This window comes from Callithrix jacchus, chromosome 18, assembly GCF_049354715.1.
Source record: "Callithrix jacchus isolate 240 chromosome 18, calJac240_pri, whole genome shotgun sequence".
NCBI classification, from domain to species: domain Eukaryota; kingdom Metazoa; phylum Chordata; class Mammalia; order Primates; family Cebidae; genus Callithrix; species Callithrix jacchus.
The window spans coordinates 5,595,740-5,619,185 of NC_133519.1; the positions used below are offsets into that span (position 1 = coordinate 5,595,740).

Sequence of the window (23,446 nt, forward strand, 5' to 3'; positions counted from 1 at the left end):
AATTCCCATTACATTTACATTGCAGATACTTAGCCCTTGTGATAACCTCACTGATAACCGAACATAGATGTTTCATTTTAAGGTAGGTGTAAAAATCTTATTGTTCTGTGTCAAACATTTAGGTTTTCAAATAATCAGTTTGTAGCCAATATTCACTGTGGTCCACTTCAATTCCAACAGCATTATTACAAAGTTCCTTGTCTTTCTCTGAGGTTTCCCACAGCCATGGTACTTTTAGTTCCCTTAAAACATCAAATCTTAAGTTTTGCAAAGAGAATAACCTTAGCTCGCCTTTCTTATCTATAAACTTGTCCTTCAAGACTGCTCAGTCAACTCGTTAAGAGTTTGCCTCTTTATTCAGGCAGAGCTGTTCCTATTTTATGAGGCTTTATCTGTAACCTGAAGAACAAAAGGCCCTCTATATTCATGGGTTCTGTATCCAGTATCCATGGATTCTGCAAATTACAAATACTCAAAGGAAAAGAAATGCTACGAAATTCCAAAGACAATACTGAATTTGCCACATGGTATTATGCTGATTCTACATGAAGTATGGTATAGCACTGTATTAGGGTTACTCTAGAGGTTTAAAGTATATGAGAGGATATACATAGGTTACATGCAAATACCATGTTGTTTTATATAAGGGACTTGAGCATCCTTACATTTTGCTATCTGTGGGTGATGCTGGAACCAATTCCCCACAGACACTTAAGTATAACTGTATTTTATAAGAGCTTTCTCCCACTAAATTGAGGTTAAGGGGAGGGGTTGTTCTACACATTTTTTGCTTCAAATTTAGGTATTTTTATTTCTTTGACTAAAGTTATATAACTTTCCTCAAAATGTTTTTAGATATATTTTAATCATGCATTGAAGTATTTAGAATTTACCAAGTTATTGCTAACTTTTTTCTTATTCCGGCACTTTTCATTTTGCTCAACAAATATTTAGTAACAATTACTAGATGTTTATTTTTTATATCCATGTGTAATGTTACAACACCCTTATTTAAGCTGCCATGTAGTTCAATGTGGCTGGGGAAAAAAAAAATCCATTAAGTGTTTACTGCTCACTCTCGGTGACTACAAACTTGGCTGTAATACAATCTGAACCCATCCCTCCTCATACTATAACTGTGGAGGCTCCCATTTAATGTTAAAGGCACTCCCTACCACCTTTCCACAGCTCTAGACTCCATTTTTCCTCCTATTTGATACCTCTCCAACAATTCTTCCCTCCCTCCCTCTCTCCATCATGTACTTTCCCTGCTATCAGAGAATACAGGCTTGTGAAAGGTCACAGAAACCAATCTGAAAGAACTCCGAATGGCCAAAACTGAAATAAACCGAGCAACAAAATAAATAACAAACATAAAATAAACAAATCTGAGTACATATATAAAACAAATGGAGACAAACCTTTCTTACAGAAAAATTCCAAATACTGTGTCGATCCTAACCCCAAGAGGATGCAGAACTTAATTCCCTCGTCCTACTATAATGATGGGCTACACTTAGTATAACTTGATTTGAAAGAATAAGAGTAGGTAAAAGGAAAAACAGTAACTTCAATAGTTAATCAGGGCAAACCCTATCTTAAGCAAATGATGAAAGTTAACATTCCCAGTGAAGTCACAGGGTTATCATGTACACTCATGGGAAGTGATGAAAAAGATACTTTTCCTCTGTGGTGTTATCTGAAAACCCCACAATCCCAATCTAATCATGAGAAAAACCAGTCAAATACAGAATGCAGTGGTGGACATTCTAGAGGACAGACACCTAGCCAGTACTCAATATGATGGTCAAAGCCATTGAAAATGAGGAAAGAATGAAAAACTGTCCTTGAACAGAAGAGAGTGGGAAGATAGTAGTAGTACAATGTGGTGCTCTAGATTATGAAATATCTTAAGGGGAAAAATGGTAAAATTCAAATAAAATCTGTAATGTAATAAATAGTAATACTCCAACGTTGGTTTTGGTTTTGAGAAATATAATACCTGGTAATATAAGATACTAATGACCATAGAAGCTTGGTGGGGACTTATGAGAACTGTCTGTACTATCTTTGCAACTTTGCATAAATCAAAATCATCCAAATAGTGTTTGTCTAACCTATAATTGGCTGAAATTAAATATTCTCTACAAAATTACCAGTCTAAAAAAAATTTGGCTTAGCAATTTCACATTTATTTCCTCAAAGAGATTTGGCTTTTATCAGACATAATACTGAAATCTGTCATCATGTTTGGGGGTAAATCCCTACTTTGCTATTCCTGTGGCTTCCTTGGACAAGGCTTTAATTTCCTTGTGCTTTAAGTATCCTTTTCATAAAACAGAAGCTATGCAATAGTATATAACCTCACAATATCACAGGGAGAATTAGATAATGCCTGCAAATCTCTCCCTTTCACTCACAAACACATGAAACTTTTAGTTAAAACGGTCTACTCAAATATCATGCACACACACACACACACAACTGTCTTTTAGTTAAACCTGTCCACTTTGGAAGGCTGAGATGGGCAGATCCAAAGGTCAGGGGTTTGAGACTAGCCTGACCAACATGGAGAAACCCCATCTCTATGAAAAATACAAAATTAGCCACGTGTGGTGGTGCGTGCCTGTAATCCTAGCTACTCTGGAGGCTGAAGCAGGAGAATCGCTTGAACCCAGGAGGCAGAGGTTGCAGTGAGCCAAGATTATGCCATTGCATTCCAGCATGGGTAACAAGAGTAAAACTCTGTCTCAAAAAAAAGAAAAAGAAAAAAAATCCAACAAACCCATCTACACAAATACATACATACACACACACACTTAAAATTTATTTAAATAACATTTAAAAACATTTAACCCTTATGTCAAAAACAGGGAGCAAAGTGGGGAAATTCCCTGCCTTCTTACCAACATCTACAATACCAGCTATGTATGCCAGATAGCAAGAAGGGAGACAAGATGGTTTCAAAGACCTAATTTAGCTTGGTAATTGTGCCTAGAGATCTAGTTCTAAACTTGGACATTTATTACCAGATATCATTCAATATTGTTTAGATGAAAGGATTCCAAATAGAAACTTAAGAAAACTTAGCTGTTAATAATTGTCATTGTATCTAAGCTATAAGCTTCATGAGAGCAGGAACCCTACCTGGTTTTGCTTGCCACTGAGTCTCCAGAAGCTACCACAGTGCCTGGCACATAAATCACAGTAGATAAGCACTTGTGGCATGAGGGGACAATGCTGCCTCACCAGTCCTGAGGCCCATCCCTCAACAGCATTCTCCACATTATGGCCTAAATTCATTGAATGTCACAGTCAAAAAATAATTTTTTAATACATTTCTCAGTAATAGTCTTATAAGAAAAAGACAGGATAAAATGAATTATATTTTATCTTCAGCCTTTTAAAATTAGTTTCGTAAGGTTTTTTTTCCTCAAAAATGTAATTCAGATTATCTTAAACAGCGTGGCCATCTTACATGGCATGGCATTATATAAGTTGTCCAGACATGCATACAGTTTTCCAGTCCTTAACTGTGTTAAGCAAATGGGTGATTTCTGTTGTAGGTAGGCAATGCCTAGGGAAACTGAGGCACTGAGCAGTTAATCAACTTGCCCAGCCTCTATAGACAGTCAGCGTAGAGCTGGGGGTCTCAACACAAGCAGGCTCCCTCACAGTGTGAGCTCCTAGCTACTGGCTGTCCCACTGCCCTTTTCCAGACTTGGCTGTCTGGAGTGGCAGTTGTTCCTTCTGGCTGCAGGTGAATGACCAGTTGCCTCTTCCAGACTGGTTCCCACCCCTCTCCTGGCAGCAGCCTCTTAGGTTGCAGAAGCTGATAATGGTGTGATAAATGGGCCTTTCAAAATGCAGGCAAGTGTGTGGTGCTCAGGACTTCTCAGTCCCAGCAAAGGCTGTGTCCCTGGCCCTCCCCTTGTTACAGAGTCTTTGCTGTCCCTGGCTGATGAGTTCTCTCATGCTTCCTTCCTCTTCAGTTTTGGCTGCAGAGGCACAATCCAGAAAATGCTGGCATGAAGGCTGTGAATAAGGGTGACACCTCAGAGACATCACAGTGCATACTGCTGAGAGCGTAAAGCCAATCAAGGCAGAGGAGCATGGTTGGGAGTCGCAGAGGCGCTGGCCCCAGGAGAGGCCACCCTGGAGGTGGAGGCTGCTGAGGAGAAGATGGAAGGTTTGGAGTGGGATGGCATGTCAGAGAGAGATATGCAGCCAGCAGCTACCTGAGCCTGATGCCTGAGCAGTAGGAAGTTTTCCCTGGACAGGGGTTCCTGGGATGCAGTTCTTACTCACCTGGGAAGGATGTGGAGCCTAGTGAAAATAGAATGGTGGCCCTGAGAGGGGCATCAGGGAGAAATGAGGAGGGTTCCAGGAGCCCTGCTGTGGGCTAGAGGCAAAAACCCCTATAATTAGAGCAGGAACAGGGTTGAACTTTCTGGTCCCATCCATGAACTTGATGAGGAGGCCATTTACTCGGTGAAAGGTCCATGGTTGTTCCATCACCAAGGGGCATGAGAAGGCTGGAAAAGAGAACACTTCAGTGTAGTTTTCAGTTTTAATGCACGTTAGCTATAAAAGCTACTGGCATGTCCTGGGGTTGGAAAACGGTTCATTTTATATAACCGTAGAAGTTGGTCATTCTATTCACTGTCCCAACCAACTTAGCAAACCCTAGAATGCTCCTTTAAGACACTGGTGTCCATGTCGCTAGTGCTGGGATGTGGGGTGACGCTGAGGCACACAGGTGATCCCTCGTGATCAAATGGCTCAGGCTCAGGGTTGATACTGGTCAGCCCAGGGACAGTGCATGGGGCTGAGATCTCAACCACGAAGACTGAATGATCCATTGTGTCGAAGCAGGGCTGCCCAGGGTGTCATCCACAGATCAGCTGCCAGTCCATGAACTATTCACTATCAGGGAAGAAACAGAGACTAGTAGAGCCATGAATCACTACACTATTTATGTCAGCTGAGTGTTTGTTTCAAACCAAGACTTTCCATGAAGGAAGCAATGCACTCTTTTACATTCAGGTATGATTTTGTCATTTGTTATATGAGTGACCAAGCATGAGGAGCATTTTAAGTGGCATGAGTTTAAACAGTGTCATGGCTCCAGAATTAAAATATTCAATAGGCCACACATCTGTGAAAAACTTGCTTTTGCAAAAATGCTCTTTTCTTATGTAAAAGTTAAAACACAACATGTGCTTTAAATATCATCAATTATGAAGTAATTCTAGCATGCATTTATTTGCTAATTGCTTCATGTATAGCATTCCATTTAATTTAATAATAAGTCTATGGGCTAATACTATTAATGTTCCTTTTTAATTTTTTAAAATGTTTTATTTTTGTGTAAATACACACATATATTTTAAATCTAAATCTGATTTGGAAAAAACTTAAACTTTTTAAATTATTTCTGTACATCCTCTATTTCTGTTCCTATTTTTAACATATGTAAGATTGCCTCACAATGCCGATGCATTTCTTCTACTAAAAAATCACAGCTAGGTTTTCTCGTCTGCTTCACCTCATGTGCACTATTTTCTGATTTAGCAACACAGGCACAAATTAAATTCTTTCTATGGGAAATCTTGCTTTTAATGCAAGAGTAATTCTAGATATTATGTATCCCATAATAATATAGGCACAGACATTAGAGTAACATCAGCAGATGAGATTTTCTGGCTGTTCCCCAAGCTTCAATACCCCATGTAGACAATTGCCAGTGGACTCAAGTGCAAAAAACTCACACAAGCTGGGTCTCCTTAATCCTAATATTAACGAAAAGGGTGTAATATCTGCATTTCAGATCCACTTCCCAAAGGGAAATGATATAAACTGAAAGTGTGGAGACGTTATTCCCTATATTTATTTATTCCCTAAGGCTACTATATAAAATTAGCACAAAGTAAATGGCTAAAAAGAACACACATTGATTCTCAAAAAACTTTTGGACTCCTTCCCTTCACTAGTATTTTATGGGGAAGTTTGATGAGTATCTGCCTTTCTCCCCAGAGAGCTTGACCAAGTTACTTATTCTAAAGATGGTCCTGAGTGCCAAGCATATTTATAAGTAGGGCATGTATTCCAGGCCTTTCTGTCGTTCTGTGTGTGTGCATGTGTGTATGTGTACTTAGGCGTATGGGTCCATATGTACGTGTGTGTATAATATATACATAGTATGTGACATTATATTCTATAAATGCATATACACACAGATACTCCATGGTAGAAGTTCCTGGGGCTTTCGTGTTGCAGTCAGAGCTCCTTGCTTCTTGGACCCTACTATTTATCCTGGACTAGCTGGAGTTGGTGGTCATGTCTCCTGTTGTCAGGCTACAGCGTGGTGAAAGAGGACACACACATCTCTGCCATGTTCCTGCCACAAGGCCTCATCCTTAAGTAATGACTTATTTCCCTCCAGTTGCTACCTGTTGGAGCCAAGAATATTAGTTTGTGGTGACACTGGGTTAACTCCACATGGATTGCCCTTATCTGATGATTTTTCTGTTTAGTTGGCCAAGTTGAGGAACAGACCTCACTGTGATTCCACTCTCTCTGCTTTCACTGTCTCAGGGATGAGAGACAGGCCTGGAAGGAGAGCTCTTGGCGCTGCCCGCTGGCCTGTGTGTGTTTCGGAGCCAGCGCTGAGCCCGTGGGGAGGGGGTCATCCCTGCCGGCAGGGCCGCTCACTGATCTCACTGAGCAGTCAGTTTCAGTAGGTTTTGGCAGTGAACTGGAGAAGGGATGAGCAGGAGACCTCCACTTCTGTTGTGCCCTTTTTTTTTTTTTTTTTTTTTTTTTTTTTTTTTAATAGCGGGGGTTTCACCATGTTAGGCTGGTCTTGAACTCCCGACCTCAGGTGATCTGCCTGCCTTGGCCTCCAAAGTGCTTGGATTACAGCGTGAGCCACCGCGCCAGGCCAGTTGTGTCTTTTTTTAAAAAAAAAAAATATGTATGTAGGCCGGGCGCGGTGGCTCACGCCTATAATCCCAGCACTTTGGGAGGCTGAGGCAGGTGGATCACGAGGTCAAGAGATCGAGACCATCATGGTCAACATGGTGAAACCACATCTCTACTAAAAATACAAAAATTAGCTGGGCATGGTGGCATGCGCCTGTAGTCCCAGCTACTCGAGAGGCTGAGGCAGGAGAATTGCCTGAACCCAGGAGGCGGAGGTTGCAGTGAGCCGAGATCACGCCATTGCACTCCAGCCTGGGTAACAAGAGTGAAACTCTGTCTCAAAAAAAAAGAAAATATATATATATATATATCTATATATATAGATATATAGATATATATGAAAGAAAAGGGGGATTCCGCACACCGACTAGAACGCGACCCAGGCTGCAGCCTGCAGGCTCGGCAGGGGGCGAAGGCTGGAGCAAGGTCGGCAGAACCCACTGAGCTCGAGGCGCCCGGAGCTGCTCCAGAGCTGGAGTTAGCGAGCAAGCTGCCCCCCGCGGCTTTCCCGGCTCCCCACGCTGAGCAAGGGCGGCAGCCGCTCCGAGGGTTTTATTTCTGCCAGCAAATTTGTCGGAGGGGGCGGTAGCGCGCTCCGGTGAGGCGCCAACACTGTGGGCCCGCGTTTGTTTTGGACTCTGGGGACGGGGGCAACACCTGTGTTGCTGGAGGGGCGGCCGCCTGGGGCGGGAGAGGCTACCGGAAAAGCACCTGCGCCTCGCCGCTAGCCCTGTGAGCTGCCGGGGTTCTGAACTCCCTGACTCCTGGGGGTCGAGTCAGCATTCGGTCCCGGAACCCGGCAGGCTGCGAGCCGGCAGGAGCTGGCACAGCTGGTGCGGAAACCCCCAGGAATTCCGCGGTTTCGCCCCGCGGCCCTTGCAAACATGGAGGTGACTGCTTGCAAAACCCCCTTGCAAACATGGAGCTGCCGGCTTCCAAAGCCCCCTGGCACACATGGAGCTGCCAGCTTCCAAAACCCCCTGGCACACATGGAGCGGCCGGCTTCCAAAGCCCCCTGGCACACATGGAGCTGCCGGCTTCCAAAGCCCCCTTGCACACATGGAGCTGCCGGCTTCCAAAACCCCCTTGCACACATGGAGCTGCCGGCTTCCAAAGCCCCCTGGCACAGGAGCTGCCGGCTTCCAAAGCCCCCTGGCACACATGGAGCTGCCAGCTTCCAAAACCCCCTGGCACACATGGAGCGGCCGGCTTCCAAAGCCCCCTGGCACACATGGAGCTGCCGGCTTCCAAAGCCCCCTGGCACACATGGAGCTGCCAGCTTCCAAAACCCCCTGGCACACATGGAGCGGCCTGCTTCCAAAGCCCCCTTGCACACATGGAGCTGCCGGCTTCCAAAACCCCCTTGCACACATGGAGCTGCCGGCTTCCAAAGCCCCCTGGCACAGGAGCTGCCGGCTTCCAAAGCCCCCTTGCACACCTGGAGCTGCCGGCTTCCAAAGCCCCCTGGCAAACCTGGAGCTGCCGGCTTCCAAAGCCCCCTTGCACACCTGGAGCTGCCGGCTTCCAAAGCCCCCTGGCACACATGGAGCTGCCAGCTTCCAAAATCCCCTGGCACACATGGAGCGGCCTGCTTCCAAAGCCCCCTTGCAAACATGGAGCTGCCGGCTTCCAAAGCCCCCTGGCACACCTGGAGCTGCCGGCTTCCAAAGCCCCCTTGCACACCTGGAGCTGCCGGCTTCCAAAGCCCCCTGGCACACATGGAGCGGCCTGCTTCCAAAGCCTCCTGGCACACCTGGAGCTGCCGGCTTCCAAAGCCCCCTTGCACACCTGGAGCTGCCGGCTTCCAAAGCCCCCTGGCACACATGGAGCGGCCGGCTTCCCCGCCCACCCCAAGGCCGGGGGTGGCCTCCAGCGGTACTTCTTCAATAGGCGGGGGTTGAGTTAGGGAAGCTCCCCGCCCATAGGGGCTGGAGAAGGTGAGCAAGGGGGAGGGGCGGGAAGTCAGCACCCAGGCTCGGTGATTGGCTGAGTCTTTGATGGATGGGTATTGTGTCCAATGTTGGAACGAAGCTTGAGGTTTTCCTCTGCGGGGCGGGGCGGGGCGGGGCGGTATTTCCCTGGTAATGGAGAAGTGGCGGGTGGTAAAGGTGGTTGAGGGTTTGCCATCTTCCCTCCCTCCCTCCTTCCTATTCTGGGCACCAGGGTCTGTGACCGTTTCGTTACCGGAGAGGTAGCTGCCAGTCACCTTCGGTAGGCCTGTGCCCCCAGCCCTTCTGGCGGCCTCCGTGCTGAGTCCGCGGCTCAAGCGGAGAGGGACGTGCGGTGACGAGCGGCCGGAGCAGCTTTGCGGTGAGAGCACGCGGGGCCGGGGGTCGGGCGGGGGCCTGGTGGCGGGTAACGCCGCACTCTCGGGTGTGTATGGGGTGGGGGGGCCTGACCTCCTTGGCTTCCCGCAGAGCAGACGGGCTGGAGGTGTGTGGCTGTGAGAGGCGGGTGGGTCTCCGCGAGGGAGGAGGAGGGTGTAGTCCGGTTGCACGTTGAGTGGGACAGGCTCTCGCGCTGCCTCTCGGAGGCAGGACCCGCGAACCCGTGCAATTGTGGAGAAAGGGGCTGGGCGGCTTCGCGCTGAGGGCGGTTTACAGCCGATCACACCCTCTCCTCCCCGGGTGTGCGGGGCCTCGGGCGTGCGGCCGCGCTCCGCCTTGCGGGGGTCCGGGCCGGGTAGGGGGTCTCCACGAGTCGACTCTGGGCGCGGCAGGGAGGGCGCGTGAAGTCTGAGTTCTTCCACCTCCTCGAGATCCGGTTGGCTGGAGGGTCGTACTGATCGGTGCTGCCAGTCCCCTTGCTCCCTTTCTCCGCTTGTCTGTCCCCCTCTCCCCTCCTGGTTTCCGCCTCACTGCCAAAGGAGGCGGAACCCGCTGTCGGATCGTGCTGGGAGTTTGGGCGCCTAGATCTGCCCCACCCTATGTCTTGGAATTTTGTAATTCAGAGATTTTTAATAATTTACATACAGAGAAAGGTGTTTTTTTTTCTTTTTTAAGGAAGGAGGTGTACAGTGATTTGACAAGATTCCTGGCGAAGCATAATTCTGTTTGCATTTTCTGTGTGAATAGACAAGACCAGTGACAGCTGTGCATGGCAGATGTTAGTACCTGGGAATTTTAATTGGAATTAAAAGGTTATGTGCATGGCAATCAGTAGTATAGCATACTGCTTTTCAAGGCTTTCTTATTTTTCTGGGCAATTCCACCAGTCAACCGGCTACTTTTATACTTTGAATAGAGACGAGGATTCTCCTTGTTGGTCAGGCTGGTCTCGAACTCCCGACCTCAGGTGATCTGCCCGCCTTGGCCTCCCAAAGTGCTGGGATTACAGGTGTGAGCCACTGCACCTGGCCCCAGACACAGTTCTTGTCCTGGAGTAGCTCAAGGTCTGATGGGGGAGGCGCTTACAGGCAAAATAGAGCAGCAAGTGCAGTGCAGGAGGCTTCAGGCCGTGTCCACTGGTCAGCCTGGGATCCCCATCCAGCCCATAGCCTCTAGACAATGCTCCCTGAGGTTTCACACCCTCCATCCCGGGAGCTGCGGCAGGCTGGGGACAGATGGGAGCAGCATCTGTGCAGCCGGGGGTGAGGGGACTCTTGGGGGGCTGTTGAGGCCATTCTGCTCAAACCAGCTCATGACAAGCTTATGGGATCCAGATGCCTCCGCTGGCTCCAGTGCCTGCAGAGCCAGGGCCAGACCACTCAGAGCAGCCAGGGAGGCTGGGCCGGGCACTGGGCGCGGCTGCCAGCAGCAGCAGGGTGATCTAGGAAACTTATTCCCCAGGGCTTCACTCTGCCTGGACACCCCCATTACAGTCAGTCTCCTGGCTTCTAACAGCACTTTCCATGATGGAATGGACCTGACGGTGGCTTGCATCTGGCTGTGTGGAAGGAGGGGTTGTCCTGTGGCTCTGCCTGCATTTCCCCATGAGCAAGTTGGCCCTTCTTGGGTTTGTCTGAGGGAGGGTGGAACACAACATATGCCCAGGCTTGGTCAGGCAGACCTGGACTGTGGCCCTGCCTCCTACAAGCTGTGGGCTTTGGGCAAGTCCTCCAACCACTTCTCAGGGCCCCAGAGTCCTCCTGGGTCACCCGGGCTCACATCTGCCTTGCAGAATTCTGTGCAGAAGAGGGAGAGGGAGTGCTTTGTGAAACGTAGAATCCTGCAGCCCGTGAGAGGTGTTCATCTACAGTCTGACCTTGTCCTTGAGATGGTCAAAGCCTTCAGGGAGACAGAGGACAGAAGAGAACCATGGGGCCAGGGTGCATGTGCTTCTGGGCTCAAGACTGAGCCACTGCTGCTGTTCTGGATGGCAGGAGCTGGAAATGCCCTAGACGCAGCTGTGTGACTCTGAAAATACACCTGCCCTCTCTGGGCACCACTTCCTCTTTGGCAAAATGACAGTCATGATACCCACATTAGAGGGCTGGGTGAGGTAGCACGTGGTAGGCACTTTCCCCTGGCCCATGACGGCTGCCTAGGGACATCATGTGGGCCTCCACTGCCTCTGGACTTTGTGATGTGGCCTCCTGGCATGGGTGACCTCTCGTGGCTCTGTGGGCTGCACCTGGAGCTTTCCTCCCAATCCACGACACAGACACCCTCCAAGGTAGCTGGGTGCAAACCCTCAATCCCACGCATGCCTCACAAAGGGCCTATGGCCACGTTCCAGCTCTTACCTCGAGACTGCTCAAGAGCTTCATCCAATGAGGAATTTTAGGGCCAGAAACTGGATAAAGGCTCCCTGGTTCCCAGCCCCAGCTTTGCAGATGACGAAACTGACTCCAAGATATAACTTGCTCAGCTCTCACGGGGAGTTTGTGGCCAGTTCTAGCAGCTGCTAGAGAAACATCCTGTTCGTGACACTGCAGGGCAGCCCTCTGAGGGGCCACTCAAGTGTGGTTTGCATGTCCCCAATTCACTCTGTTTAGTTTTTCTTGTCTTTTTTGAGATGGAGTCTTGCTCTGTTACCCAGGCTGGAGTGCAATGGCATGATCTCAGCTCACTGCAAGCTCTGCCTCTCAGGTTCAAGTGATCTCTTGCCTCAGCCTCCCAAGGAGCTGGGATTAAAGGTGACTGCCACCATGTCCAGCTAATTTTTGTATCTTTAGTAGAGATGGGATTTCACCATGTTGGCCAGGCTGGTCTCAAACTCTTGACCTCAGGTGATTCACCCGCCTCGGCCTCCCAAAGTGCTGGGATTACAGGCGAGAGCCACCATGCCGGCCATCTCTTGAGTTTCTAAGGTAATGTTTAAGGTGAATTTCCCAAGGGCCCCAAGGCTCTAAGTTCCAAGGTCCAGCCTGGCCCCTCCCCACCTTCTGGTCTGGAGGCCTAGCTCACCCTATCATCAGCCCCTGCTGTTGGGGGCACTTTTTTTTTTTTTTGAGATGAAGTCTCACACTATCACACCATGCCTGGCCAATTTTTGTATTTATAGGAGAGATGGGGTTTTGCCATGTTGGCCAGGCTGGTCTCGAACTCCTGGCCTCAGATGATCCACCCACCTTGGCCTCTGCATGTGGGATTACAGGTGTGAGCCTCTGCACGTGGAGGCACTGAGGTCTTTAGGGCAACATCAGAGGGGACCGAGTGCCCCTGGAGAAGGCTTGGGGTTTGTACAGGTGGCTCAGCCTCTGGGGATGTTTCTCATTTATTCACCCCTCAGTTAGCAGGTGTGTGCTGTCCAACCCTGGACTGGGCTGGGGCCAAAAGGGAACCACACTCTGGGCTCCAGGAGGAGGATGTGGTCTCATGGCAGAGATAAATAGGGTCTTCTGTTCCACAGAAAAGGACACCAAGTCTCCCTCACCCCACAGAGCAGATGGACCCAAGCCCCTGCTCCTAGGCCCAGCTGTGCCTGCACAGTGCAGCTGGCCAGCATCTATCACAGATCTCCTTGAACTGTGGCCTGGCCTCTGCTCTGAGGGTGTGGGCGGGGCTGGCAGAGACCTGGCGGAGCCCCCACCATCCCCTGCCCATGACCCATTCCCCAGGGTTCCCACAAGGCCTCCGGATCCCTGCCAGCCCCTTTCTATAAACAGGTGTGTGGCCGCTTGCTGCCTTTGTCCCAGGTGAGAGTGCCTGGCGATGCTGACATGGGGTCTAAGGGCCCAGCTTTTGGTTCTTTCCTGAAGCACCATGTCAGCAGCAGCTCCAGAACACCTCCATGCCACCCTGCTCACTCACTCCTTGGCCACTTTGGGTTCTGGTCCTCTCCCCATCTCCCCTAGGCCCTCCTCCAGGACCCACTCTCTGGGTCAGGTATCCTCTAGGGTGAGTGCCCAGGTTCCAGGCCCCTCATTCAACTCCCTCCCCCCAAACCAGCCCTCCTTCCCATCGCCCTGCACACTAGCCACTTCTTCCTCAGTTCTGCCTGTGACCAGCTCCTGCTCCTTCTGCAGGAATACTCTCAAGAGCCACATCCCCAGGGCCACCTTCCATGGCCACTGCATCCAATGTAGTCCCACCTCCCCCATCACTTTCTATCCCACTGTCCTGTCAGATTTCTTCTTAAGATCAGCTTGGCTGGGCACAGCAGCTCAGGCCTATAATCCCAGCACTTTGGGAGGCTGAGGTGTGTGGATCACCTGAGGTCAGGAGTTTGAGACCAGCCTGGGCAACATGGTGAAACCCTGTCTCTACAAAAAATCAAAAATTAGCCAGGTGTGGTGGTGGGCACCTGTAATTCCAGCTGCCCAGGAGGCTGAGGCAGGAGAATCGCTTGAACCTAGGAGGCAGAGGTTGCAGTAAGCCAGGATGGCACCACTGCACTCCAGATCATGCCACTGTATTCCAGCCTGGGTGATAGAGTGAAACTCCATCTTAAAAACATTTTTTTTAAAGGTCATCTCCTCACTCTGGGTCCCCAGAAGCCACATCTCTGGAGGTGCCCTCGCATTGTCTCAGCTGAGTCTCATCTGCTCATCCTCCCACCTCTCCAGACACTTGGCCAGAAGCCAGGCTGCTCCCTAACTCCCCAACATCCAGCCCTGTTCCCTGGCCCAAGCACGTCTCCCTCTCCACTCTCTACCCGCATGGCCTGTGTCTTTTTTTTTTGAGATGGAATTTCTCTTACTGGAGTGCAATGGCACAATCTTGGCTCAACGCAACCTCCACCTCCTGGGTTCAGGCAATTCTGCCTCAGCCTCCTGAGTAGCTGGGACTACAGGTATGCACCACCATGCCCAGCTAATTTTTGTATTCTTAGTAGAGATGGGGTTTCACCTTGTTGACCAGAATGGTCTCCATCTCTTGACCTCGTGATCCACCCGCCTCAGCCTCCCAAAGTGCTGGGATTACAGGTGTGAGCCACCGCGCCCAGCGATCAGTGAATTTTCACCACATTACACACCATTTAACCAGCACATCAAGAAATAACCAGGCTGGGTGCAATGGCTCCTGCCTGTAATCTTAGCACTTTGGGAGGCCAAGGCAGGTGGATCCCTGAGGCCAGCAATTTGAGACCAGCCTGGGCAACATGGTAAAAGCCCTTCTCTACAAAAAAAAAAAAAATTTAAAATTAGCTGTGTGGGCATGGTGGCCCAGGCCTGTAGTTCCAGCTTCTTGAGAGGCTGAGGTGAGAGGATCTCTGGAGCCCAGGAATTTGAGGCTGCAGAGAGCCATGATTATACTACTGCACATCTCAGGTCACTGCTACCTCCATTGGTGGGTTCAAGCGATTCTTGTGCCTCAGCCTCCCAAGTAGCTAGAATTACAGACATGAGCCACCACACCCAGCTGATTTTTGGATTTTAGTACAGATGGGGTTTTACCATGTTTGGCAGGTCGGTCTTGAATTCCTGACCTCAAGTGATCGTCCCACCTTGGCATCTCAAAGTGCTGGGATTGCAGGTCTGAACCACCGCACTGGGCCCAACCTGTACCCTTGACTCCTCCTAACCCAGAGAATTGGGCCAGAGCAGGCTTGAGCATCTGCTGACAGCTCTACAGGACAGCAGGCTGGGAGTGCTCACTGGCCTCCGAGGACCACTTTCTGGAAACCAGATCCAGGAGGCAGCCTCGGCCCCAGACCCTCCTCACTTCTGCCAGGATGGGCTCCATCAGAGAATGGGAGACCTACCAGATGCTCCTGGTATCCTTGCCTCTGAGAAGCTGGGCAGTGAAGAAGCAGAAGTGCTGTGTCGATTCTTCCTCTTCCACATTCTAGTAAGGATCCCCTGTCCACCAGCCTGGATGGTGGGGCTGGAGAGGTTGAGGGCAGCAGAGGTAGGCTCTGCCTCACTGAACCTGTGCCTTGCCCAGTCTCTTTATCTTTTTTATTTTTTGAGACAAGGTCTCACTGTTGCCCTGTCTGCAGTGCAGTGGTGTTATCTCAGCTCACTGCAACCTCCACCTCCAGGGTTCAATTCTCCTGCCTCAGCCTCCTGAAAAACGGATTGCAGGCACCCACCACCAAGCCCGGCTAACTTTTGTATTTTTGGTAGAGATGGGGTTTCACCATATTGGCCAGGCTGGTCCTGAACTCCCGGCCTCAAGTCATCTGCTCACCTCAGCCTCCCAAAGGGCTGGGATTACAGGTATGAGCCACCAGGCCCAGCCTCAGCCCAGCCTCTTAATACAGCTGTTGTAAATGGGCCAGGATCCTGGAGAACAGAGGCAGTAAGCACAGGCATAGGCAGGGCAGGGGTAATAGCAGAAAGGCTGGAAGGCCAGAAGGTGCCAGGTGAGGACCCCAGCTTCTGCCCATCATGGTGCTATGCTCTTGCACCTCTGGGCTGGGAGCAAGGGGCCTAAGACCCAGGGCAGGGCAGGGGCCCCACAGATCCTGTTCCTGGCCTCTGACCCCTGGCCAGAGCTGTGTTTCCTCTTTTGCAAAGAGATGGATGGTGCCCCGTCCCAGCATAGTCATAATGATCAAACAAGCCAGCCGAGCTCCTGGCACAAAGCACATTCTGTATGACAGAGGTGTTATCACACCTCCACTTTCCACACGGGAGAAACAGGCTCAGCAAGTAGGTGACATGCTAAGATCTGAACCCACACCTTCACTGTCCGGTGCTCAGGGTAGGAAGGAGGCTGGCTGGCGAACCGGGGTCCAGTGCCCACCTCGGGTGGCAGCGACCACTCTCCACCTCCTTGTGCCAACAGCCAAAGACCAGAGTCCAGTGTCCCCTTTGGAGCACCCACAGCTACCGGAGGAGTCTGGCCGCTGCCCTCTGCCTAGGGGAATTCCAGAGGGACCCTGCACTTTGTCCTGCCCCCACCCCAACCCGGCTGGCTGTCGCCTGAGGGCCTGGTTGCCTCATGCTGCCCCTGCACCTTGCAGGAGCAGGAGGAGGAACAGTTGTTGGGCAAGTGAGTTCTGGGAAAGGAGGGAGGGGTGCTCGCCATGGAAAGCTGCCCTGGGGAAATGTAATCAGAGCCTCAGAGCTGCAGTTTGTTCCTGGCTTGTTTCTAGTGGGTGTGTTCACAGATGTTTTTGGCCAGGACTGAGAAAGTGGTGGACCCATCCTTTACTGGGGGGCACTGCATGGCCCAACAGGGGCCCTGGGGCAGGCATCCTGTCAGTGATAGGAATCTTCCCAGCTGGCCGGGCATAGGCAAGCAGGGAGTTGCTTTCCCAGCAGCTCTAAGGGAGGGAAAATAATTTCCCCTGCCTGGTGTATCAATATTCAACTTTTTGTTTAAATCTTAAATTGTAATGTCCTCCTCAGAGTGCCTACCAGACATCGGGGATGAGTGAGCCCCTGTGTTCCTGGAAGTCTGGTTTCATGCTTCACTTGTTCCTAAATCTCTGCATGTTCTAACCTGGACCAGCCCAGTGTACAAGGCATGCTGGGAATTCTGCTGTGAGGCTAGGCGTCAGTGTGGCCTCAAGCCCTCAAGCAGGTTTCAAGCCCTAACTGCACTCAGGTGTGACCTGTGCTGCAATGCAGGGTGGGCCGGGAGGAGCATCCCCTTCCAGTGTGGGTGCAGCAGCAGCAGGAAACTGACGGGAAGTGAGACCTGAGCTCAGAGGGAATGACATTCCTTCCAGCTGTGGTCCACTGTCAAGACTCAGCCCCAGCCCCCACCAACTTCCAAGGAGAGAAACGAGGCCAGGCCAGGCCAGGCATGATGGTTCACTCCTGTCATCCCAGCACTTTGGGAGGCCAAGACGGTCAGATCACCTGAAGTCAGGAGTTGGTTGAAGACCAGCCTGGCCAACATAGTGAAATCCTGTCTCTACTAAAAATAAAAAAAATAGGTCTGGCACTGTGACTCATGCCTGTAATCCCAGTACTTTTGGAGGCTGAGACAGGCAGATCATCTGAGGCTGGGAGTTCAAGAACAGCATGACCAACATGGAAAAACCTCATCTCTCCAAAAAATACAAAATTAGCTGGTTGTGGTTGATGCCTATAATCCCAGCTACTCTGGAGGATGAGGTGGGAGAATCGCTTGAACCTGGGAGGCGGAGGTTGCAGTGAGCCGAGATTGCACCATTGCAATAAAGCCTGGGCAACAAGAGTGAAACTCCGTCTCAAAAAAAAAAAAAATTAGCTGGGTGTGGTGGCGCACACCTGTAGCCCCAGCTACTTGGGAGGCTGAGGCAGGAGAATCACTTGAACCCAGGAGGTGGAGGTTGCAGCAAGCTGAGATTGCGCCACTGCACTCCAGCCTGGGCAACAGAGCGGAACTCTGTCACAAAAAAAAAGACTGTCTCACAACACAGTCCCAGGGTGAGTGCTCCAAGGCCACTGGGTCCACTCTGCCACCCCCAAAATGTTCCCTGCAAAGTGCTCCAGTTTCTGCCATGCTCCAGCCAGTGGGAAGCGGGGAGTGCTCAAAGCAAATGTCTGAGATCATCCATGACTCACACACATCACTTCTGTCACACCCCGTTGGCCTGGACTTAGTCACATGGCCGCAGCCAGCTGCCAAGGGGAGGTGACATGCCCACCTAGAACTCAGTGTGTCCTATCACTAAGGACTGCAGAAAGACTGCACACTTGAGGACAGTTAACAGCATCTAACACACGTGGTAGACAAGGAGTCAGGATAGGCCACCTCCAGGGTTGGTTATTTCAGCAGCTCGTTGAGATCTCTGTGTCTTCAAGGATCTGGTGTGGTGACTTCTGATCTCAGACTTGTCCCCTCATGGCCTCAAGATGGCTGCCATTGTGCTGACCATTACACTCTTATGCGAAATGCGGAAAAGAAATGTTGCTTTCTTGTCTATGAAAATTTTCTCAGACACCCCCTTTTCCAGCTGACTTTCCCTCTCATTGGCCAGAATGGCATTGCATGCCCATTTCCACTCCAATTACTAGGAAGGGACTGGACCGACTAGGACTGCCTTAGACCAATGGAGATTCACCCCCAGGGCCGAGGGAGGGTTCACTTCCTCTACAGCCCTAGGCTACCTGAGGGTAGAACAAAATTGGGGTTCCCTTAGCAAAAAAGATGTGGGAGGAGAATGGCTGTGGATGAGGAGTCAACAGCACCCTCCCTGGGAACTGGCACCTCCTGCCCACCTCTCTGCCCAAAGAAGACATTTATGCACATATTTTTTTTTTGACAGAGTCTCTCTCTGTTACCCAGGCTGGAGTGCAGTGGTGGGTGTGATCTTAGAGCACTATAACCTCTGCCTCCCAGGTTCATATGATTCTCCTGCCTCAGCCTCCAGAGTAGCCAGGATTGCAGGTGCCCGCCACTGTGTCTGGCTCATTTTTGTAATTTTAGTAGAGGTGGGGTTTCACCACATTGGCCAGGCGGGTCTTGAACTCCTGATCTCAGGTGATCCACTCACCTTGGTTCCCAAAGTGATGGGTTTACAGGCATGAGCTTAAGATGTTTTTCAGATCCCAAATTCCTGTGAAACAGCAAAGACCCCCCGCCAACAGATCAATGAAATCAGTGTGAGAACACATTTTCTTCTTCTCCCTGTCCCAGGATCTCACCCTACACTCTTCAGCCAGTGAAGGATCTCCACACTTTGGCCAACCTAAAAACCCTAAGGGCCGGGCACAGCAGCTTCTGCCTGTAATCCCAGAACTTTGGGAGACCCAGGCAGGCAGATCACTTGGGGTCAGGAATTCGAGACCAGCCTGGCCAACATGGCAAAACCCCATCTCTACTAAAAATACAAAGTTAACTGGCTTGGTGGTGCGTGCCTTTAGTCCCAGCTATTTGGGAGGCTGAGGCAGGAGAATCACTTGAACCCAGGAAGTGGAGGTTACAGTGAGCCAAGATGGGGCCACTGCACTCCAGCCTGGGTGACAGAACAAGACTCCATCTCAAAAGAAAAAAAAACCCAAAACACATAACCTACTCTTGAATACCCCTAAGAGCCAGGGAGCTCACCTCCTTCCCATGCCACCCAAGATGGTCTGTGGGCAGAAAACAGAGCCTAATGAACATCTTCTGCTTTGACTGCCAAAAAGCAGCGTGCTGAGCTTCAGTGCTCCTGGCAGCAGCCCCAGTCCCACTGGGCAGCTCTCTTCCAGCCTGGTGGGAATGCCCAGGCAGCTTCCACAATGCCAACCAGCTGGGGCCTCACCATGTAGGGAGCAGATATCCCTGTGGCCCAGCCCTGGAGCCACCCACAGGCCCTTCAGGTCCCTCTCAGGATCTCAGCCAGGCATCCAGGCTGAGGCCAGAGGGACCCCACAGGCCCTCAAAGCTCCCTCGCTGGGACCCCTCCCTGGACAGGCTGTGGCTCACCCCTGCTCCACTGGTAGGCTTGTCAGTGTCCTCATTTGGATCCATTTATGTGAAACAGATTGAGGGTTGTCATGGGGGTGGTTGTGCTGGTGGGACTCATCCTCGGGTGTTTGCGAGCCTTGAAAAAGGAGGGAAAAACAGGCCTCCCCCATTCCCCACCTCAGGGGCTCCCCATCACTAGGGATGCCGGGCTAGGAGCCAGGTTCCGAGCTCTTCCGTGCAGGGCAGGTTGTGAGACCTCATCAAATTCACCGCCAGTCCACCCAGCAGCTTCCTGGTCAGAAGAACGAAGCAGAGGAGGCTGTGAGCCTGAATGCACTTCAGCAATCACAGGGCACTAGGTGACAATTGGTAACATTTATTCTGTTTATTATTCTCCTGTGTTTATAATTGGGAGGGGGTGTTTTCTTTAGAGAACCCCCACCCCTTGTCTGAGTGAATAGGCAGAGGGTACATGCCCCCCCTTTCATCTCTGGAGAGGAGGAAGGATGGGGTGGGCAGGAGGGGCTGCCCCTAATGGGCTCCCCAGGCTGGCACTGCTGGGCCTCTGCCCTGCTCAGTCCCTGATGGCCCCTTGAAAGAGGAACCAAAACCAGAAAAGAGAAAAACACTCCCCACCCTGGGCCCTGGGGCTGGGTCTCCCCCACCCCCGCTCTCCTACCTCTTTCTGCCTCCTCTCCTCTCTGGAATCTCATCCCTCCTTCCCCTTAGCACTGGCCTCAAGGGCACCTCTGCCCAAACCGTCTGGCTTCCCATGCCACCCAGGGGTGCCCTAAGGTTCATCCTTCTCTCTGCCATCCAGAAGTCCTGGGGCACTCACTGAGCTCACTCTGCTGGCCCTGGCACCACGTGTCAGCTTTGCCCTGACACAGGGCACTGTCTTGAGGGTGTCCACAGCCTCCCACTGGGCCTGCTCCCACAGCTCCTCCTTTGCAACAGCCTAAGCCTGGTGGCAGCTCAGACCTCCCTCTCCTGGGTCCTCAATCTCGCCTCCCCAGTAAGGGTGGCCAAGTGCCCCCTCCATCGGGAGTGGGTCGGGGAGGTGGCCTGGTGGGCCCCTCACAAGTACATTTTCATGACCTCATGCATTGTGGGGCAGTAGTGGGAATGGAGCTGGGGCAGCAGCGCCCTAGACGTGACCTCGAAGTGTGTGCCCTGGCTCTTCTTGTTCCACACGTGGACAGCATAGGTGGCATTGAGCAGCTGGGGCAGCTCCTAGGGGCTGATGTCCTCAAAATACTTCTTCCAGTCCTGCCAGGGGATGGGGTAGAAGGCCTCAGGGGGCAGGGTGGTGACCCCGTGGCAGGCATGGCTCTCAGTGAGCCTGTAGTTGGAGCACCACTTCTTGAAGACATGTGTGAGCAGCTGGGGGCCCTGGTGGCCCCAGATCCAGCCGTTGTAGTGGTCCATGAAGTCCCACATGCACAGCTCCATGAACTCGTGCTGGCACTCGAAGGCCAGGAAGGGGCCATTGAGGACATAGAGGGACTGGGTGCCCAGCACGTTGGTCAGGTTCCTCAGGTTTTTGAGGACAATGAAGTTCATGTCCAGGTAGATGCCACCGAACTTCCACATGAGTGTGATCCTGGAGGCATCAGACAGCACGGGCAGCAGGTAGGGCTCCCAGCGCCCCTGCACCGCTGTGTACCAGTCAGCCAGAGGTGTGTCCCGGAATAGCTCCTGCAGGTCCAGTGGGAGCATCTGGACATTGGGAAAACAGCTCAGAAGTGAGATGCCCAGGTGCCAGGGCAGGGAGGCATTGCCACCTGGAAGCCCTTTCATCAGGACCAGCACACGGGATTTGAGGTGAGTTCTGGCGGCTGACTCCACTGAGCACATGAAGAGGAAGTTGGGGTTGGTGTGGTCCGAAGTCTCTAGGAAGAAGATCTTGCCCAGAGGGGGGCTGTAAGAGGGAGGGGTGAGGGGTGCCATGGTGGGGCAAAGAATATCTGCCAGCAGGTTATAGAGCTGCCATTGCTCCTTGGGCTCTCCCACAATGTGCCAGTAGATCATGATGGAGATGCAAAACATGAACTTGAAGCCGATGATGAATGAACAGGGTGCAGACCCACTGCCTTGGGGTGCCCCGGAGCAGCCGCAGCATGAGGTCGGGGGGCTTGGACATGATCTTCCTAGATCAGACCAGGGGCTTCCAGCAGGAACTGGCTGGTCCGTAAGACATGAGCACCTGCCATGAGGGAGGCCACTGGCATTTCCAACTCAAAGAAAAACGCTTCCTGTGACCATCAGCCAGAGCCAAGCCCAGCTTCCAAGCCCATGGGCTCCCAGGGCCACAGAGGCCAAGGCTTGAATTCTAGCCTACCAGCTGCTCACCTACAAAGTGAGAGCACTGGCCAGGTGCAGTGGCCCATGCCTGTAATCCCAGCACTTTGGGAGGCCGAGGCAGGCAGATCACGAGGTCAAGAGATCGGGACCATCCTGGCCAACATGGTGAAACCCCTTCTCTACTAAAAATACAAAAATTTATTGCAGAATCAGTTAAAATGAGAAACAAAGGAAAAAAAATACAAAAAATTAGCTGGATGTGGTGGCACGCACCTGTAGTCCCAGCTACTAGGGAGGCTGAGAAGGAGAATTGCTTGAACCTGGGAGCCAGAGGTGGCAGTGAGCTGAGATTGCACCGCTGCGCTCCTGCCTGGCAAGAGTGAGACTTATCTGAAAAAAACCAAAAGGGAGCACAGCGGGCTGTGGACTGGGGTTGGAGCAGGATCCCTTCCACTCACGCCTGTGAGCTCCCCCAAGGACCGGTCAGTGCCACCCATGGCATGCCGCCATCACAAGCCCAGGCCAGAGTGTGGTCTGTATAAGAACTGTCAGAAGCGATGGCTTTACCATGTGACACACAGGGCTCTGTTAGGAGGGGCAGCCTGGGATTTGAGGTCCAGCTCCTGCCCGCCTCAGCTCCATGAGCCAGACCTGAGGCTCATCCGAGGGCAGGCCACTGAGTGGGCCTGTGGACATTCAGCATGAGGCCTGGGGCTCTGGCAGGCCCAGGTGCTGGCTTGCTGAGGGCTGGCCCGGCAGGTACACTCACAGGGTGCCTGCTCCAGGCACAAAGGATGGGATGCCTACTGCGTCCCAGAGCCCTTTGCCCCAGACACAAGGGGGTCTTTGAGTCCCCTGGCTGTCCAGCCCGGACCCTGGGCTGTGCTTCTCATAGACACAGGTGGGAAAGAACCAGGGAGGTCGTGCTGCAGGCTGTGACGCTGACTGGTCCTTCTGCCTTGGACCTCACTCTTTCCTGGTGATGTCCACTTGGCTGGTGGCCAGGAACATGCACAGGTTCCTCGCAGGTGGTTGGAAGAACAAGACAGACTTGGACTCTGCTCCTGGTGGCAAGGCTGTGTGGACACCTGGGAGGCATGGGACTCCACCTCACAGCCAGCAGTGACAGCACAGGAGTTAGATCCCAGGCCACCTGGCTGAGGTCCCTGCCCTCACCACTGCACCACCCTGCCTAGGAGAGTACCAGTGTACCCCGTGTGTTGAAGGACCTCGGTGGAAGCTGACCTGAGCCATATCGACTGTTAACAGCTAGCAGGACCAGCAATGACTCAATGATTTCTAAGTGCTCTGTGACAAACTTACCCCCTCTGGCCCTCAGCAAGCCTGGGGGCAGTTGCATCATTTCTACATTAGGTGCCAGAGAACCTGGGCACAAGGTCAAGGGACTGGGTGCAACCTGGGCACTAATGGGAGCTGGGAGTTGGTCCCCTCCCAAGGACAGGCAGAAGCTGGAGTGGTAATCTCACATGGGCTGTGAGCCT

General features: G+C 51.7%; 1 long non-coding RNA gene and 1 pseudogene across 2 annotated transcripts in view; one reads left to right on the forward strand and one right to left on the reverse strand.

Annotated features, from left to right (window-relative positions):
* The window catches only part of LOC128931288 (uncharacterized), a 685,153-nt gene that overhangs the window by 455,351 nt on the left and 206,356 nt on the right, over nucleotides 1–23,446 (forward strand). The gene's annotated exons all lie outside the window — the stretch shown is intronic.
* Nucleotides 20,718–21,824, reverse strand: LOC128930944 (lactosylceramide 4-alpha-galactosyltransferase-like; annotated as a pseudogene).